This window comes from Vombatus ursinus, unplaced genomic scaffold, assembly GCF_900497805.2.
Source record: "Vombatus ursinus unplaced genomic scaffold, bare-nosed wombat genome assembly UNPS02014810.1, whole genome shotgun sequence".
NCBI lineage: Eukaryota > Metazoa > Chordata > Mammalia > Diprotodontia > Vombatidae > Vombatus > Vombatus ursinus.
In genome coordinates, this window is record NW_020954588.1 from 37,448,833 (window position 1) to 37,470,336 (window position 21,504).

Below are 21,504 nucleotides of genomic sequence, written 5' to 3' on the forward strand. Positions count from 1 at the left end.
ACATATACATTCTATATACACACACATGCACACAGAGATATATGTATTGTCTTTGATGGTAAAAACAGCTGAAATCAAGGACCTCTTGAAAAGATGAATAAGAATGTATAAACTCATATGCATATGTGAATACACACATATAAATGTACATGTTTCCATATGTTTATATAAAACACGTATAGATATACATATAGAAAATTGTGGTTGTTAGCCCTTTCGTGTCCTTTGCCCCTTTTTCAGTCAGTCAGTCTGGTGAAGCTTATGCCCCTCCTCAGAATACTGTGTTTAAATGCATAAAATGAAATCTATAGTATTATAAAGGAAATCAATTATGTGGAACCAAAGGTAACAATAACAACAAGTAATTGGGCCCCAGTTTAAGATCCCTGATGCAGAGGAGTCCAGTCGTTGTTAATAAGATTAAAGCACAGAGACTTCATTCTGGCATCGAAGCTGGATCCCTATGAATTCTATAAACATCCCAAGAAACCCCACGAGTAAGACTTTATTGTGGGATTGATCACGTGTCCTTGGTGGAGTATGACAAGCACCGTTGTTCTAGAACCTCCTTAGTCCATTTTAGATACCACATTAAATATAATTGGTGGAATCAATGCCAGCTTTTCACCTAAGTCACTACCTTTAACTTGGCCGTTAAAAAATGAAAAGTAGACACAAAGCACAGAGATGGGGGTGGGGCAAGGAAGACTGAGCCGGAATGGGAGAAGCTGGTTGGACCCCTCGGGCCTCTGATTCCCTGACTCCTGACTCATCTCTGCAGGACTGTCTCTAGAGAGCAGCCTGTTTGCCCACTTTGAACAGCCAGGGTACAATGTGCTCCAGAAAGCTGTGTGGTCTCAGGAGAGGACGAACCACGCGACCCTGGGAACAGCAGTGTCCTGAGGCAGCGGTAATGGTGCAATCAAGAGATCTTAGACAAATGGAGGAATGCTGGAGCCCAGACTCTTGAAGAGAGACCGAACAATTCCAAATCCAAAGTCTTAAACCGTGTATAAGCCAGGGACAATGAACGGCAAGAGTCAGTCACGGGGGGGGGGGGGGGGGTCAGCAAACCACGACCTTCCTGGCCTCCATTAATGCTGTAAGTTCTATGATCTGAATGGGTCCAGACCACGGCGGGTGTGTTGGGGGTGGGGGAGGTGATGGAGAGGGAATAGACAATTCTTTAATTGCTTCCGTGCTTTACCTTTTTTAAAGATCCACAAAACCTCAAGCTTAGAGTGATATCATAAGTCTAGAATACTGTACAGGTCTCTAAGAGTAGTGGTGTTCATTGGAAAGGAGAAATGCCTTTACAATCTATGGGCCAAGTCTTTTGTGTTTATAGTTTCTTGTCAGGTAAAATAAAACTTTCCTCAAATTGTATATACATTATCAACCTGAGTGCTTACATTGGAAAAGAAACCTTTTTAACTCCCCCCTCCCCCAACCACACACACACATACACCTAAACATCTGTTTTCTGATATTCCCAGAGGCGAGCTTGGTATGGACAAAATGAAAAAAAAAATCTGATTTCAAAGGGGAAGCCCCTGTTGGTTATAGAGGAAGAATATAATTTGTGGGAAACCTTTCCAGATTTAACTACGTCTATGTACACTCAGAAATTCAGCTGTGGACGTTGGAAAATCTCTCTGTTTCTCAGTCTGTCTGTCTTTCTGTCTCTCAATCAATCGATCAATATACATTTATTAAATGTCTGCTATGTGTCAGACATTGACCTAAGCACTGGAGATACAAAAAAGAGGTAAAAGACAACCCTTGTCCTTATGATCTGATGGAGTAGACAACATGAAAACAAACATATACAAAGCAAGCAATTTATAGGATGAATGAACATAATTATGTGAGGGAAAGAACTAGAATTAAGAAGGGTTGAGAAAAGTAGTCTGTAAAAGATGGGATTGATTGGGATATAAAGGAAGACCTGGAAGTTTGTAGGTAAAGTTAATTATTAGGTAAAGTTGAGGAGAGAGGTATTCCAGGTATGGGGGATAACCAGAGAAAATGCCCGGAGCTAAGAAATACAGTATCTTGTTCGTGGAAGAACCAGGAGGCCATTGTCACTAGAATGAAAAGTGCATGGCAAGTAGTAAGGTGTGAAAAGACTGGAAAGGTAAGAAGGGACTAGGTTTTGAAGGGTTTTGAACACCAAACAGAGCATTTTGCATTTGAGGCTGGAGGCAGGGTATAAGAAGCCAATGGAGTTACTGAGTAGAGAGAGCAGGTGGGGTGACATGGTCAGACTCCCACTTTAGGAAATCACTTCTTTGGCTAAATGGAAGATGGACTGAAATGGAGAGAAACTTGAGGCAGACAGACCCACCAGCCGCTATTGCCATAGTCCAGGTGTGCGGCGATAAAGGACTCCACTAGAGTGGTGGCAGTGACAGAGGAGAGTAGGGGATGTATTTGAGAGAGACTGCAGAGCTGAAATCAACAGATTGGATTTGGGGGTAAGAGAAGGCATCCTGAATGACAACTAAGTAGTCAGTCTAAGGGACTAGAAGAACGATGTCACCCTCCACAGTAAAAGGAAAGATGGGAGGAGGGGTAGAGTTTGGGAGGAAAGAGAATTATTTCTGTTCTGGACATGTTTAGTTTAAGATATTTATTGGGCAACCAGTCTGAGATGTCTGAAAGGCAATTGGAGATGTGTGATTGGAGGTAAGCAAAGAGATTGAGGCAGGATATGTAGATTTGGGGATCTTCAGCAAAGAGATGGTAATTAAATCCATGAGTAGCTGATGATATCACCAAACAAAGTAGTATAGAAGGAGAAGAGAAGAGAGCCTAGGATAAAACCTTGAGGAACATTTATGTTTAAAGGGCATGATCTAGATTCATATTCAGAAAAAGAGACTGACTAGAAGTGGGCAGAAACGTAGAAGCTGAGTAATGTCCCAGAAACAAAGAGAAAAGGGATCATGAAGGGGGAGATAGTCAAGAGTGTCAAAGGCCTCAGAAAAGTCAAGAGAACGAAGAGTGAGAAACTCCTTTGCGTTTACCAACAAAGAGATCATTGATAACTTTGAAGAGAGCAATTTCATTGGAATGATGAGTTCTAAAGACAGATTGTAAGCGTTAAGGAGAAAGTGAGAAGAGAGGAAGTAGAGACACTTATTGTAGATGGTCTTTCAGAGTTACCCCCAAAGGGCAGAAGGGGTATAGAATGATAGTCATAGGGAACAAGTGAGGTTTGTTTTGTTTTGTTTTGTTTTGTTTTTCAGGATAGGGAAAACATGGGCATGTTTGGAGGAGATAAGGAACAAGCCATTATACAGAGAGAGATTAAAAATAAGTGATAGAGTGGGGGTGACGGAAGGGGCAATCTGTTGAAGAAATGGGATGGAATGGGATTGCTTGTAGAGATAACTTTGGTAGAGAGCAAGGCCACTGTGTAATGTAAGAAAGGGTGAAGGAGGAAATAGTGGCAGAAACATCTGAGTGATAGAAGAGGCAAGAAGAGGGAGCTCGTGGTTAAAGATCTCGACTTTCTTTTTTTTTTTCTGGAATATAGGAGCAGGGATTTCAACTGAGAGGCTGGACAGCAGGGGAATCATGGGAGATATGGAAAGGGATGAAAAAAATCACTCTTTCTCAGGAGGGAGTCTAAACCTGTCGTTTGACTGGTATGGTGAGGTCCTCCTAAATAAGGCAATTCCAGCTACCAATGCTGGTCCACACTTTTTCTGAAACTTATAGTCTTGGAGATTTGCCTGCTAAGTAAAAGGATAAAATAAGTGACTGGTACAGTCACACAGCCTGTACATGTGACACAGTTTGAACCCAGATTTCCTGGCTTTGAAGCCAGCTTTTTCTCCACTGTCTTATTCTGCTTTTGATTTCTCTTTTATACTCAAATTAGAGAAATTTCTGAATTAGAAATTTTATTACAATTTATGTATTCAGATATTTAGTCACTTTCACATATAAAGAGTCTCACAAAGTATTACCTAAAGAAAATTCTGTTTTAATTGATTGAGGGACAATGTGGAACATTAGAATGAGCAATATTCTTGGAATCAAAGACCAGAGCTCACATTTTGACTCGAGCAAATCATTTCCAGTCTCCAAGCCTCCATTTTCTCATCTGTATAATAGGGACATATAACTCACCTCACAGGGTCATTGCAACAGATCGTGTTTGATCCTATACACATTTATTAAGCACCTACTATATAGCAGGCATTAGGCTAGGCCCTAGGGCTATAAGACAAAGTATAAAAACAACCTCTGTTCCATTCTAGTGGAAAGGCATAATATGAACATAGATAAGGTTACAATTGTTAATCTGTCGATGAGAACAAAAGCATGGTAACTAAGCATTCCAGAAAAGTACTCTATAAAATATAGAGTCCTATACCAAGGTAGCTTTTATTTTTATCAGTAATAAAAATGTGTACTTTGCATTTTGCCAGCATTGGCGGTCAAGCTAATTTTTTAAATAGGAATTATTATATTCACATGGATCCTTTAGTGCCCATCTCAAAGTCTATCTCTTCCAGGAAGCTTACATTGGTCCCTCAATTTGTAATATCTTCTCTCGTAGGATCCCACATAACATTTTTGCTACCCCTCATTAATACATTTATCTTGAGCAAATGTATACTAGAGTAATTGTTCAAGCCTTGGGCATTTTGCATGCTGCTCTATCTGACATGACTCCTAATTAATCAAGAAAATGCTGAGACAAGGCTGATAACTGAAGAAGGGTCAGAGCTGGTGCCAGAACGTCTTGACAAACATGAATGTTTCCAGAGATTATTCAAGAGAGACAAGGAGAAAGGAAAAATCTTTGTCAGCTTCAGGCATGTAAGTGAAGCATGCTTTTGAACATGTCCCTGGTTTCTAGCTTGTTCTCCTAGAGACTTCAGAGAGAGGAATTCTAATGGGACATTGGGGATTCTCTTTTGATTTGAGTTGATAGCTCAACTCACTGTCATCTTAAGAGTTTATTCACTCGTGTAATTTCTGGGATATTGTGATTTGTACTACTTCCATTTTTATTTGCTTTTTTCCTCAGATACACGGGTTTATTACTATTTAATTATTATTACTATTTGTGATTTTCATTTGTGTAACCAGTGTTTGGTGTGAAGGGGCCAAGCCAACAAATATAAGCTTTTAGGATGTGTCCCCCAACAAGAGATCCGGGAAACATCTTTTGATATGAACACCTAAAATCATACTCCTAGACCAGCGTTATTAAACTCAAATTGAATTGGGGAATCACTATTCCATAATAAGAAACCTTGTGGGCCAAATGTTACCTTAGTTTTAAAATATAATGTTACATGTTTTATTGCATTTTTATTTATTTTTCAAGATTTTTCCCAATTACATATTAATCTAGTGTGGGACATATTTAATACTTCTGCCCTAAATTACCCGTAGTTGAGAGAGAAGACAGATATATATTTAACTTGAAAATCCCTGGGAGAGAGGTGAGGGAAAACACAAGCACCCTTCTTATTCTCCCCTCAAGGAGATAACCATTTCTATTGAGGAGGATTGAGCCAGATTCCAGAGATAACTACCAATGCTGTACTTAACAGACATAGATAACACATATAGACAATCATGTCTTACATGGGGACATTCATATTGCACATTACTTTTATTTTTGTTGCTATCTTAACTCTCTGCTAGCCTAGAGGCTCCATTAGGGTGCTATTTTTTTTTAATAACCAAACTTGAGGTCCCACCCCACAAGATTCAATATGATTTTCTATATGTGGTGGCACTTTAAAGATATTTGTTGAACAAATGACTTGTTAATATGTGCTTCTATATACTTTAAGATACTTCATTTCCTGATCTTTATCACCTAATCATGTTAACCCCATAAACATTATAAGAGAAACATTTAATTGATATAATATGGGTGGTATGTGTTTATGCCTAAATTTCATCTAATGTGTGCATAAATTGTATAGAACAATTATTGTATAGGTTGTTTCACTTTCATGTAAATTCCTTGAAGTCAGGTACTGCTTTTTTTTTTTCTTTTTGTAGCTCTAACTCTTAGCAATTTATGGTATGTGGTAAGCATGTAACAAATGCTGTTTTTTTTTCCTTTGATTTAGTTTTGCAGCACATATGTGAGATCTTTACTTTAATAATTTAAGACTTGAACCTTTCACCTATGAAAATATGCCCATCATTGGTAACAATCACAGATTTTGTCAAGTCATAGTAGATATTCATTAAGACTTATGATATGGCTGAAAACTTGACTCTGTATGGTCAATTTGTTGATTCTCTCTGAAGTGACTTAGCCTGGTTGTCCCATGGAAAATAATCTGTCACATGACCTGTAAGACTACTCATTTATAAGTCTCTCTTTGTAAGCTACAATAGTGAATGGTGCAGATATATTAGCATTTAGAGAGCTTAGAGGTCATCTAGTCATAAGATTATAGTAATAGAGAGCTAAAAATGGAAAGAAATTTAGAGGTCCTCTATACCTACACCTTTATATTATATATGAGGTATAATTGAATTCTGAATTTTTTTTGGCAATCCCATTACTTATGTTATTGTAAATAATGTTTATATCATGCAAGTGAAAGTCACAGGAAGAAACAATTTTAAAATGTAAATGGATTATTGAACCCAGCCAACTGCAACATCCTGGAAAGCCCATATTTTTACAGCTTATTACAATGTTCTTTCTCCTTAGAGAATATAGAAATTCTTAATTTAGAAAATACTTTTGCTTCCTGTGCCCCCACTTTTTTTATTGTGAAAAAAAAAGTCTTTTTGGTTGCAAAGTTGGCACTGGAGGCAATAAATAAACTGGTTTCTTATTTTTCTACCTTCTCAGTGTCATCCTAATGAATTTCAGAAGTTGTGTTTTTAATGTTACAAGAAGGAATTGTGTCTCTCATGTTTGATGAAAAATGTCCTTTTATTTTTTAGAGTGAAGGCTCTTTTCCAAGTAGTAGATGCCTCTTTTCTCCTGAAAAGACAAAGAGACTCACTCTTTATTCAAGGAATCATCCCTATTGCCTGATCTTCAAACCAAGCTGCACGGCTGGACTGGAGTACTTGTGGATTCCACTTTAGTTGGCTGAAACTTACCTGAGAAGTGCTATCTGTGGAGTGCTTCATGTTAGATAATATGGTGCTGGGAGTGAGGACTAGAGGGAAATGAGAATGAGGGGAAGATCTTTGATTTCTGCTCGAGTTTTCTCTCTTTCATATATAATCTCATGATTCTACTTCTATAGGAGTAAAACATGTGCAAATATCTAAGATCATGTGATTTTGCCTTAGTCTTGTCAATATCTCTCTAATCCCTGGAGAGTAATGATCTATGTCAAGTATATTTTGATGAAAAACTGCTCTGATTATACTGTTTGTGGACTGGTAGAATAAATTTCCTTTTGCCTTAGCTTTTCAAACAATAAAGAGGTATTATGCTTATCAAAAATCATTTCAGTGAACTATACACATATTTGTGAAGTGCCTCATGGTGTTTGACCCCATGGTCAAGGCCTCATGTTGAGTACTAAGCAAACAGAAAATAAAAAAAATACCTTGCTCTTAAAAGGTATTCCACTGGAGAAATAATTATATATGTCATTTTTATTGTATTTTAATGTCTCCAAGATTTTTTACAAACATCTCATTTGAGTTCCATGAAAATAATGTGAAGCAGGTTTTGTGAATGCTATTATCTCTATTTCATTGTAAAATAAAACTGAAGAATGAGATTAGTTGGATTTTAGTTGGATTTTCCCTGGTCAGCGAGATAGCATTAAAGACAGAATATGAACCCAAGTCTTCCTGATTTCAAGTCCAGTACTTTCATCAAATAGGTTAAGTAAATATAACCCACTTTCCAAACCTGCTCTAACCTATTTCACGTTTTTGTCTGTGAATCAATAGAGAAGAATTTAATGATGTTTAATCACCATTAAATTCAATTAAATGTATACACATGTATTAAATGGTCACTAGGCTAATCATTCCTATTAGGTGCTGGGATAACAAAGATAGAAAATAAAAATAAAAACATCACTTGCCATCAAGGAGCTAGAATTCTAATTTAGAAATAATAATACCTAACATATACATGGTAGAATTGGCTAAGTTTGTCTAAACTAGCCCCAACTTGTCCCTTGGCACCCTTTCCTTACTTGATGATGCTTTTGGCTTTCAAGTATCCAGTGTCCATTCCTCTCTCCAAACCCAAACTCAAAAAAGGGTATGGAATCAGTCCTTGTAAACCTGGATCATTGCTTCCAGAAATATTTACATTTCAGCTTTCTTAGTCTATTTTTTTCCGATAAAGGACATTCCATTTCCCATCCCTGTGCCCATCAGGTGGGATGATCTCCATTCCTGGAATGCACTCTTACCTCAACCTTGACTCTTAGCAGCACAAGCTTCCTTTAAGGATTAGGTCAAGTACTACCTTATGTTCCAGACCTTTTCTGATTCTCCCAGTTGTTGGCCCCTTTTACTTGAAATTACTTTCTGTATATTTTCTATTCATCAATAGTTGTATATTGGGTGGTTAGGTGGCACAGTGGACAGACTGCTGAGACTAGAGTCGGGAAATCCTGAGTTCAGATCTTGCCCCCAGACAATAGCTGTGTGACCTTGGATAAATCACTTAATCCTGTTCATTTCAGTTTCCTCATCTATAAATCAAGCTGGAGAAAGGAAAGGCAAACCACTTTAGTATCTTTGCCAAGAAACCCCAAATGAGGTCATACAAAGAGTTAGACATGACTGAAAATGACTAAATAACAACATATTTGTATATATTTTGCCCTTCTTGAGAGCAGGGATGTTTTTTTTAAATCTTTCCACTGTACCTAGTAGAGTGCTTGACATAATAGATGCTTAATAAACTTTTGTGGGATGAATAAATACCACTGCTTTTCTTAGGAAAAAAAAATTATCTTCTATTAAAAGAATTTGGAGAATGGAGGAGCTTGTGGGAAAAAAGGAAGTGGGGGGGGCTTTCTTGGTGGTGGGGGGTGGTGAAGCCTATCCTTGTATTCTTGAAAAAAATACCATATCAACTACCACAAATTTTTCTATATATTATGAATGTGGTGTATTTCCCTTCTGTTGGTGTTAACAGAGTTTGCCCAGAATGGTAGTGGGAGGTGGGGAAGGTAAATTCCTGTTCTCAAGTTCGATTTCTCTTTCTGATCGCCTTTTTAAGAATGTTGACTGTTTGTACCTTTGCTCTCTGTCAGTTCTCAATGCCTGATATCATGCCTCAAGTCATTCTACTTCTAGTACAATGTTTTGTTCTTGTAGCATCTCAGCCACACTGGTAAGCCAAATCTTGTTTCCATTGTGTGCCTGTGCTTATACCTAGAGGAGTAATAAAGAGGACTCCGCTCTTGGAAAGCCAAAAGAGTTGCAATGGGCTGTAATGACTGGGTCAGTGCTTTTCTAATGAAACTGCATTACGTTGGCTGCTCTGTTTGCTTCCGAACAGTTAAAAGGCCCACAGCAGCCTGATTCTTGCCCGTTACCAGGAAAGCCTGCCAGCTTTACTCCCGGACCAATTATTGCTTTCACGAAGTGCTCTAAATCTGTCAACAAGGAAGGGGGGAAAAAGAAAACATAACACATGAACTACCAGGTAATAAAGCTGTTAAGAAGGGGGCCCAGTTGTTATATCACAACTGCTTCATCTGGTAGAAGGAGTCACAGGAACCTGTGAGATAATGGCATGTCCTTGCCAACACTGTGAAAAGGAAGACTCATTTTTAGTATTGCTTAATGTGGAATATTTGTGTTCTAATAAACTTCCAAATTTCAGAAATGACTATTCAGAAACTCCAGATCATTCAGAGATTGTGACTCATCACTTCTGAATGCAATGATTATATTAATGCAAGTCAACAAGCAATAATTAAGCACTTATGTGCCCAAGACTGTGCTAACTGCATACAGACACAATACACTATGTTAAAGAAAAGCCAAGCACAGGAAAACCCTGCTAGGATTCAGAGAATATAACTTTCCCCATCCTCTACTCTTCCAATGAATAAACTGAGACCTGACATATTTTGTCAAAATTCCCTGATTAATTTCTGTTTTTTTAAGTTTACTTACAGGTATTTTGGGAATGTACAGATAGTAAATTTAGGAGTTGAATTGCACTTCAAGAAAATGAAAATGAAGAAAATGATGGCCTGGGATTCCAGAGCATGGGGTTTTAATCCCATATAAACTTGGGCAAGTCAATTTCTCTCCTTGGGCCTAATTTTCTTCATCTTTAGAATGAGAGGACTGAATTAAATGTTCCCTAAGTTCTCTTCTGAATCAAACTCTGTGACTGATAGAAATAAACAAGACTGGCTTTCACTACCATCACAGAAAAGGCCTAGAATTTGTGACATCAAATCCAGTACAGAAATTCTTTTATGTAAGGGATAATTCAAGAAGACCTGAATCCCCTAAAATCTCTATTAGTATGATGGAACCATTGGGGTAAAACCAAAAATGAAGAAAAGAAGGAAGAAAGGAAGGAAGGAAGGAAGGAAGGAGCCAAAGAGACTTGGGTTGGAGCCATCATTGGCCATTCAGTGAAAATCAGAGGGATTTTGATTTAAAAGGTAGTCAAGTAACTCCATTTACAACAAAATGGACTTTTTAAAAAATCTTGTCTTTCCAGAGCTATTTTTAAAGACATCAGAAATGAAAATAGCACAGAACAAAAAGCAAACTGCCCCAGTTTTGGGGGGGGGGAATGGAAGGAAGAAAGGAAGATAGGGAGGGAGGAGAGAGGAGGGAGGAGGAGGAGAAGTAGTGAAGTGGATACAAACAATACACTGAGGGTTAAAAAGAATATTAAGAGTTGCTTTTACAGCACTTTGTGAGGCCCCTCCTAAGCTTCAGGATGTTGTATAGTCTATAAAACCCTAAAACTACATCATCATTCTGAAACCTCTATATAAGCATAACTCCCCCAAATAACATGTTGCTTACATGTTAAATAAAGCTCCCAGGGAAGAACTACAGAGAAGGTGTAAGTGAATTCTTTCACACCTGAACCTCTCTCCCAAATCTGACCTCAACATCAGCAGCAGCAGCAGGAGAAGGAGAGGGAGAAGGAGAGGAAGAAGGAGAAGAAGAAGAAGAAGAAGAAGAAGAAGAAGGAGGAGGAGGAGGAGGAGGAGGAGGAGGAGGAGGAGGAGGAGAAGGAGGAGAAGGAGAAGGAAGGAGAAGAAGGAGGAGAAGGAAGGAGAAGAAGAAGGAGGAGGAGGAGGAGGAGGAGGAAGAAGAAGAAGGAAGAGGAGGAAGAGGAGGAGGAGGAAGAGGAGGAGGAGGAGGAGGAGAAGAAGAAAGAAGAAGGAGAAGGAGAAGGAGATGGGGAGAAGGAGAAGGAGGAGGAGAAAGAAAAGGAGGAGGAGGAGGAGGAAAAGAAGGAGTAGGAGGAAATAGCAGCATTCTTCAACTTCTTTTCAAATTGGCAGGTTGGGTCCCCAGAGGGCCCTACTACTATTCTCAGATAATAAGGTAAAGACAGTTAATACAAAAGGTTCTCCTAAGAACTGGTTTCATTCCTTCCCATAAATACACACAACATCCATGGGAGGAGTAAGCTTAAATTTAGACCTTAACAGTTGTGAGACACGTGTAAGAAATACGTGTGCTAAGGTTTAACTCACAACACCTAGCTCTGGAAGTCCTTCTGTGTAGAGACTTCACAGAGAATCCTTGTTGTTGTTGTTTGTATGACATTTTGAGGGTGATGTCTTGACTTGCATGTGAATTAGATTTAAATGAGGTAGAGCTATGCAAAGTCATCAGCCTTACTCTCTCCTCCAGAGTCATCAAAGTCCAGTGGCCAGACAAAAATCAAGATGACTGGCCTAGAATGGCTCAGGACACAGTGGGTGACCTTGGCCTTTCTAAATTAGAGTCATTCCCAGGCCTCAAATAGTAACAAAGTTATGACTGTAGGTCTTGTTCCTTTCATCAACACCATTTTCTTGTGAAGGAGTGTGAACTAATTGAACTCAGGAAAAGAATAATAAACTTATCTAATTAGTTTGGAGCTTGCTAAGTTTATAAGAGAAATGACCCTGAAGTTATGAGATTTCTTCTAGTAACAGAAGCAGAAACAAATGGTTCCAAAATTTTTTATTATAATTGATTTAGCAATATTTCTGTATCACAGATATGTTTCCATATTGAAATATTCCTTTAATAAAGCTAAAATACATACATGTGGATACATGTGTTTCTTCAGGGTAGAAAGATTTTCTAATAACTTTAAGGTTAAGAATACACATTAAAAAGTGAACAAATCGGGGCAGATAGGTGGTGCAGTGGATAGAGCACTGGACCTGTATTCAGGAGGACCTGAGTTCAAATCCTGCCTCAGACACATAACACTTACCAGCTGTGTGACCCTGGGCAAGTCACTTAACCCCATTGCTTAGCCAAAAAAAAAGTGAACAAATAAATTACACAAAATCGATTTTATATTTGTGCTTCCAATAAGAAATTCATCTAAAAGGATATGGGAGGAGGGGAAGGAGAAAAAATGTACTTGATATTAGACACTTGTGACACATGTGCCTGTTTTCTCATCAGCATACAATAAAGAATAATTATTGTATATATCATTCATTTCTTTCATGAAACCAGAAAAAGAGAATAGGTAAAGTTTTTGTAAATATTCTTCTACAATATTCCACATCTTCCACACCTTTATGTTATTCTTGATGTAGAGGGAAACAAAAATTATAAACTTCCTGAAAACCCTATCTGCTAAATAAGATATAATTTTAAATGTTACATGGCACTGCTGTGCCATGATAATCTTCCATAGCAAAGATCGTAAGTGTTGATGTCTCATCCTTTTAATGGGAATTATGGTACTATACTGCATTCTTAGAAACCCCATGGTAGTGGTATGCCATCTGTGGTTTTCAAAGAAGGATTGGGCTTTTATCTTCCAGCTCCTCTTCTCTCTGGGTATTCAAACTTCCTCTACACTTTAAAGAGTGTGGTTAGTGGGGTTTTAACCAATCAGAAATAACCATTGCATCCTCATTCTCCTGGTAAATCTCAGCTTCTATTTTCTAAACATCTGTTTTTCATTGAGCATTAACTTATGTAACTGTGGCATTATATATACAACTTCCTACAGGAAAAGAAAGAATATAATTGAGGGTATACGAGACCTTATTCATCAGAGGAGTAATAAAAGTGGTTACACAATACATAATTAAAGTTCTACCATGGAACTGCTTATCTGTACCATTTCTCAGATGCAGGAAGCTCTCTGATAAACTCAGAATCTCTAGGAAAGACATATCTTGATTTTTTTAGCCCTAATCCCTCTCCACCATACCTGCTATTCTCATAAAGACACAGAGGAGTATAAATAATACAATGAAGACCCCAGCTGATGTCCAACTCACAGAATCTGATAGGACTGCTCATTAGGTAAAGAGGTGAAGAAAGGTTTCCCACCTTTCCTGTCTTCTTACAGTTTCCCTGCAACATACTCTGATCCAGTGACATTGGCCTCCTATCTGTTTCATTGACAAGACCCTTCATCTCTCAAATCTAGACATTTTCTCTGACTATCCCTCATGTCTGGAATAATCTCCATCCATCCTTCTGCTCATTGTTTTCCCTGGCTTTCTTTACTTGCCAACTAAAGTCTCATTTTTTTTTACTCTAAGATTTCACATTTGCTCTTAACTTTTGTGCCTTCCCTCTGTTAATTATTTCCTATTTATTCTGTATATAGCTAACTTTGTATATATTGTGGTCTTCCCTGTTAGAATGTAAGCTCCTTGAGGACAGGTACTCTCTTTTGTCTCTTTTTGTATAGCAAGAGCTTAGCACAGTGCCTGGCATATAGTAGACACTTAATAAATGTTTATTGATTGATTAATTGAAAGGGAGTTTCTGATAGCAATAAAGTTACAGGCAAGTTCCATAACCATTACCCAAATGAAGCAGTGGTATCCATAGAATATTAAAAGAAGCTGAAAAAAGTCTCGATGACATTGGGTGCATCCTGTATGGAGTAACAATGTCAAGATGGACAAGAAATACATGAGAAAAAATGGCATGGGAGAGACATTGTATGCCAAACTGGTAAAGAAAAAACCTACACAAACGTGTGGTGGTGGAGGTCACAGATCCATAAGTAATATATTCATGATTATTGATGCTTTATTTATGGAGAACTTTGTAATTCCACAAAATGATTATTCATGAGAAAATTGTATCAAAATTGTATCCTGGGTCTTAATGATTATCACTAAGATTATGCCTATTAATTTCATCACCAATATTATATCATCATCATCATCATCATCAATTAATTTGACATCAGCTGTGTGAAAATAACTGCCTTTCTATTAATTATATTTTTAGGAAAATCATGTGGAAGCATATATATTTTGAACTTTCAACAACAACAACAACAAAGCTTAAAAGGTCATAGTTCATAATTAAGTAACATATAGAAAGTATAAAGGCATTACTGAAAGCTACTGAGTGTTGAATATATAATACCAATACAAACATTAAAACTATTACACATAATTAGTGTGGCATAAGGCAAAATTAAACAAAAATATTTTAGGAAAATAATCCCTAGTACTTTCCTTTCTTAAACATAGAATGGATAGTGCTGGTTAGTCTAATTATGAGAATGAATGCTTCAGAAATATACATTTTGAATATGTTATTCATCTAATTAATAGATGATTTGCTTAAAATAACATTAGCATTTAACCAAATATAGAATTATTAGTGGTTTCTTGAACTCTAAATCTTCCTGCTTTGGAAATATGAAAGTTACTCATTTAGTTGTCAAAATAAGCAGTTTTTCTTAATATAAATAAAAATAATTATTTAGTTATACCATTTATGTAATAGGATGTTAAGATTTTTCAATGGAGGCACTGTAGAACTCACAATGAGATGTAGTGCTGAATTTAATTTAAATCTTATCTACAGTTGAAAAATATCTAATAAAGCTACATTTAATCTTTTCAGATTCCTCCTAATGCTAAATTCTCTCTCATTCTTGAATCTATGGTTAACACGTTTCCTGCTTCCTCTTGATAATTTACTATACTTCCTTGTGCTCTGGACCTTTCTCCAGAGCTTTCATGACACTCCTTAACTTTGCATCATCTTCATTGTCTACATTTCCATCATTACCCTATCAAGCCATAGAAAACAAAGACCAGAAAAAATAAATGAAGACACAGAAACCAGAGTAATGTGAAAACTTGATCCATATAAATGTCAACTATCATGTAAAATGTACTCTATACCTGCTGACTCTAGCTCCTATCCAACTCTTTCCTGCCTTCTCTCCTGGTTTACCTCTCACTTCTGGTTAATGTCCCCAAAGGATTTGTCCTTCTCTTTCTGCTCTTCCGCCTTATGCTCACTCCCAAGGTCAGCTACTAAATCCCATGAGTGCTGACATGTTGCAGATGTCTCTGGAATGCACATTTACAGTCATATCTTCCTATTTCAGCATCGTTTCTAATTGCCACAAAATGCAACCATATGTTTTCATAAATTCAGACTCAAAATTTTCAAGTTGTTTTCTCTCAATTCAGTTCTTTTCTACAATTATCACATCTTCTAAGTGACAACACTCTTCCTCCAATCCCAGCTCTGCTTTTTATTCCCTGTGGACAAGATACCTTATTCTCTGGGACAGTTTTCTCATTTATCAAAACAGGGGTTTGCTCGAGATTACCTCTGATTTTGATGTGTTCACACTTTTAGTTTCCAAATGAGAAACATAATCTCTAGAATACCACTTGGGCAGCTAGGTGGAACAGTGGATAGAGTGTCAGTCCTGGAGTCAGGACTTCACTCATCTTTCTGAGTTCAGATCTAGCATAAGACACTTACTAGCTGTGTGACTTAACCCTATTTATCTCAGTGCCCCATCTGTAAAATGAGCTAGAGAAGAAAGTGGCAAACCACTCCAGTGTCTCTGCCAAGAAAGTCCCTAACAGGGTCATGAAGAGTAGGACCATGACTCAACAACAACAGAATCTCATTTATTTTTACCTTCAGTTCACACTATTTATTTTTACATCCCTCCAAAAGGTAGATAACATATTTGAAGGGAGAGTGACTATTTCTAAGTCACTCCATTAATCAATAAATGTTTGTTAAGTGCCTACTATGTGCCAGGCACTGTGCTAAGAACTGGGGACACGAGACAGCCTTTTCCCTGAAGGAGCTCGTGGTCTTGTGGAAAAGACAACATACAGATAGCTATGTGCAAATAAGCCATATAAAGGATAAATTGGAATAAACCACATGGGGAAGTCACTTAGATTAACAAGGTCAGGAAAGGCTTCGTATAGAAAGTGGGATTTTGGTTGGGACTTGAAGGAAGACAGAGAAATAATGGGGCAGAGATGAGGAGATGAAGCATTCCAGGCATAGAGGAGTGGAAAGGCCAGGAGGCAGAAGATGGAGTAATTTGTCTGAGGAACAGCAAGGAGTTCAGTGTCACTGGGTGGCAGAGTAAGGGGCTTAGTGGTTTGTGAAGTATAACAAGACTGGGGAGGTGGGGGTGGGGAGGATATTAATTGTCATGAAATCAAGATATAGGATTTTATATTTCATCCTGGCAGTAAAAGAAAACTGATGGAATTTATTGAGTATGGAAGTGACATAGTCAGACCTGTGCTTTACAAAGGTCACTTTGATAGCTGTGTGGTGGGAGGAGACACTTTTTGTGAGAAAACCAAATAGTACGCTATTGTAATAATCTAGGCATGAGGGGAAGAGGGTCTGCAACCTCTATGGTGGCAGGGTCAGAGTAGTCATATTCGAGATATGTTCTGAAAGTAAAAGTGACAGGCATAATTAGTGTGGTGGCAGTTGGGGCATTACCCCGGGGCACTAGAATTCAGATAATGCGATACTTTAATACTTTCAAAATGCTGAAGTATAAAATACGGAAAGTAAATTGGTTCCTATTGAAGAATCAGTATGGTATAGTAGAAAAAGTTATGGCATGAGAAGAGCAGATCTAATTCTTAGATCTGACTCATGAACTATGTGCTCTTAGACAAATTATTTAATTTCTCTGAGCCTCAGTTTCCTCACTTTCAATAATAGGAAAGTAATGTCTGTATGATTTGTCTCTCAGGGAGGTTGTAAGAAAATGTTTTGCAAACTTTGAAGTGTTATAGAATTGTGAATTAGTCAATAGTCAATAAATATTTATTAATGCCTCATCTATAAAAATGAGCTGGAGAAAGAAATGGCAAACCACTCCATTATCTTTGCCAAGAAAAGCGCAAAATGGGGTCACAAAGAGTCAGACAGGACTGAAAATGCATGAGCGATAACAACATGACAGGTGAAGCAGCTAGGTGGCATCGTGGATAGAGCACCAGCCTTGGAGTCAAGAGGACTTGAGTTCAAATGTGAACTCAGACTCTTGACACTTACTAGCTGTGTGACGCTAGGCAAATCACTTAACCCTGACTACCTCGACCAAAAAAAGAGTCTGAAAACTTGTGCAACATGTAACACCTCCATTGGCATGCACAGGGTCCACAGGGTTACAAAGACTCAGGCAGGAATGGAATACAACATGACAGGCCCTTTGCTGAGTGTGGCAGCTACAGGTATAAAAAAATAAAGCCAGTCCCTGTCCTCATTGAGCTTACAATCTAATGAGGGAAGACAACACGCAAAATGTTGAAAAAGTAAGAGGACTAGTGGTTCAGTAAGGAGGTGGTGGTGGAGGGGAAATAGAAGTCTGAAGTCTCCAAGTAGTGCAGCCAGGTGAGCAATGAAATGTCTGAACTGACCTCCCTCCTTAAAAGGAGGTTTCAGAGTTCACAGCTCCAGTCACTAATCAAAGAAGCAAAGGCAGCAGACAACACCAAGGATGGTGGGATGTTCTAGGATATTGAGATTGCCATCATCATCATCATCATCATCATCATCATCATCATCATCATCATCTTAATTATCCTTTCTTTTCCAAAGATGGATCTAAGTCCAATCTTATTAACAAACTTTCTCTGAATGAGCCCATATATCTCTGATCACTTTCTCCTGTTTCCTCTCAGTATTTATGCACTAGGCTCACTGAATTTGAACTCTTCTGATTTGCATTTGCTGAAAGGTTGCTCTGTGAGTGATCTTTAGTCATTTGGAGTATCCAGGCTCTGTCACTTAGCAGATTGTTAGCTGGAGGGCAAGGTTTCTGCCCACTGTTTCCTTTGTTGCGTCTAGTTTAGCTGTGAGCTCATCAAGCAGCCCACACTCCCTAAACAGGATGGACTGTCTGGTTTCTAATTCCTATTGCCTGCAAGTTTATGATTTAGCTCTTTAATTTCTGTGTAGCACAAGTATACTTCTACTCTGCTTCTAGTCTGGGGAGAAAAGGGTAGTGGAATTCCCAAAATAGCTTACCAATGATCAGATTTTATAAATGCCCACCTCCCAAAAGAAGGTCTCATGCGTTATCCTTCCCTACAGGAGGGGAAACCAACAAACCACTTGGCTATACTTTGCACATCATTTTAACTACTTTTGTGTTGGCTGCAGCTTGGGTTAGATAATTGGTCCCCCGCGTCTCACACACAGGTACACTAAACCGTGCACAATGGATGGGGTATGTGTTGAAAGGAAACTTCTTCTTTGGGGTTTTCATCTGACCAATAAGGCAAAATTCAAGAAAAAGGAGAATTATAAAGAGCTTATTATAAGAACATCAAGGTAGCAACAAAATGATGACTTGATCCCAGAGGATCAGCAATGACTTCAAGGTGGATGCCTCTTTAAAGGTAACTATAGACAATTCAGATAGGTCCACCTCAACAAAAGAGGCTGGGCTCTTGCCCAAGGTAGCAAGAATGTTTGAAGGCAGGTCAAAAAATTCACAGGTAGGAGGTTAATGACAAAGAGCTGGTAATGCAAAAAGCTGAAGACTTGGTGTCACCTTGCCCAGCACTGATTGACAGGAAGGGTTGGGAACAGTAAGTTACTGAGTCAATATAACTTTCAGTATATTTACTTTGGAATCAAGAAGAAGTGAGTTTGGAGCCTCTTAGACACTTGCAAATTATCTGATCACAGTTACGTCATAAAATCTTTCTGAAATTCAGGGTCCTCATCAATAAGACGGGAATGATATAATCTGTCTCAAATGTTTTCTAAACCTTAAAAATGTTTCTATCAATAACACTGTACTATTGTTGGTTCGTGTTTTTGTTGTTGTTCTGGTTTCCCCCCCCCCCCCCCCCCGCCCCATTGGAAAGGGCACTGAAGGAGAATTGAGAGAGAAAGAAACCAGGCATAAACCCAGCCTGGGACTATAACTAGTGCTCTCCAGGAACTCTGAGTAACATTCCACTATTATCAAGGCAGGAGGAAGGAAATAAATTTGTCTTCTCTCTTTTCCAGTGTCCTACATGAGCCCCTTCAAGATTTAACATTTGTTAGCTGAATCAGGTTGAATTTTCTTTCTTGGAGCTCATGACATATTTAGAGTTCTGAAACCCTTTCATTTCCCCTAGGGGTATTATAATTCCCTGACATAGATTAGCAGTGTTAATGGACATGTAAGTGATATTTGAACGTTTACAAAGTGCTTTACCTATATTTCCTCATTTGATTCTCACAAAAATCCTGGGATGCCAGTACTGTTCATCTCTCCATTTTATAGATGAAGAAACTGAAATTGAAAAATGTTAAATGTTTTGCCAGCTACTAAGTGAGGCAAGAATCAAACTCAGATTTTCTTAATACCAAGTCCAGAAATTTACCCACTATACTCGTTAACAAACATGCTCATAAAAGATTCATTCTCTTATCCCTCCCTATGCTGTAGGGCTTTTCTGGGGACCTCTGAGAATCATAATGCTTCCAACTAGATCTGGGAAACAAACCAAAAAAATCCAGTATCCTTCAAGATTTTCTATTTTCTTTCCTTATATGCAAAGAGGTGGAAATATAAGAGAGGGTGTCATAAAATTGCTCTTATTTGGCCATTATAGTAATTGGACATTTTCCTTCATATATATGTATACATGTATATATTTCATATTACACCAATTACTACCACTTGCAGTTGTCTTCCTATCAAAGAATTTTTACTTGTAACAAAGGAGTCTAGTTAAGCACATCAAATCAATGTACCAGAAAAAAATATGGTAATACATACCTCATTCCACACATACTAATAGCTGTTTTTTCTGCAAAGAGAAGGGAACATCTTGACTTCATCATCAGTTCTCCAAAATCAAGAGAGATATTGTGTCTTTTGTCTGGTAAATACTTTTTACTGTTTCTGTTTATTTCACTCTATCATTCCATACAGATTTTCCAAAGTTTCTTTGAATTATTAATATTTGTTATTTTTAACAATACAATAACATTTAATCACGTTTATATCAAGATTTTTTTAAGACATTCAACAACTTATGGTCCTTGATTTGGCTTTGTTACCACAAAAAGTGCTACTACAAATATTTTCCTATTGACTTCCTTCAGAAAAATAATGGTATAGATTGGTCGAAGAGAATAAAGGTTAGTGAATTTAGGAGTTTAATTCCAATTTGTTTTCCAAAATCAGTAAGGTAGCTCACAGTTCCACTAGTAATGACTTACCAAACCTGTCCCTTTCAGCATTTGCAATTGTCTTTTGTCATCTTTTCCAATATGATTGATATGAAGTGAAATTAAGGAGCTGTTTAATTTGAATGTCTTGTAATATTAAGAACTTGGAACATCTTTCATATGGTTGTTGATCATTTGTATTCCTTCTTTTGAAATTTTTTTCCATATTCTTTCACCATTTACGAATTGGAGAATTGTTCTTATACATTTGGAACAATTGCCCATTTACATTGGATATAAGATCTTGTTCAGATATAATTGCTGTTAATTTTCTTTTTTATGGTTTGTTATTGTGGCTGTTATCATTTTGCAATTCCCTGTAGCCTAGATAATTACCTGAACTATTTTCATTTATTCTAGACAGAAAGCCAGCACACATGGCCTACTGAACCTCTTTTTTTCTCAATCACTTTCTCTCCCTTGCCAATATGTAAAGTTTTAATATTGAGGGTATGGACATAGTTCCTGTATAAATGCATCATAATTAAATCAAGAAATTTAGGAATAAAGAGATAAAGAGGCAAAAGACCAGAAGTGAAAGATGGAACCAAATAAAAAAGTAAATAAATGGAAAATAAAAAAGATAATAGAAAAGAGGGAAATAAAGATATGTGAAAGAGATTTTCATCCCAATCTATACTAAGAGCCAGTATCAGTTGGTATTTATACAGAACTTTTTAATGTCTGTAGTTTTTATTTTGGAAAATGAAATAGGTTGTCCTGTGACAATCATGGTGAGGGGAGAACTGTCCCAGTCGTTACTGGCAAGACTCTTGGCAGAGTTCTCCCTAATAGGCTGATTCTTCACCTGGAAGGTGGTCATCTACTTGAGAACCAGTGTGGCTT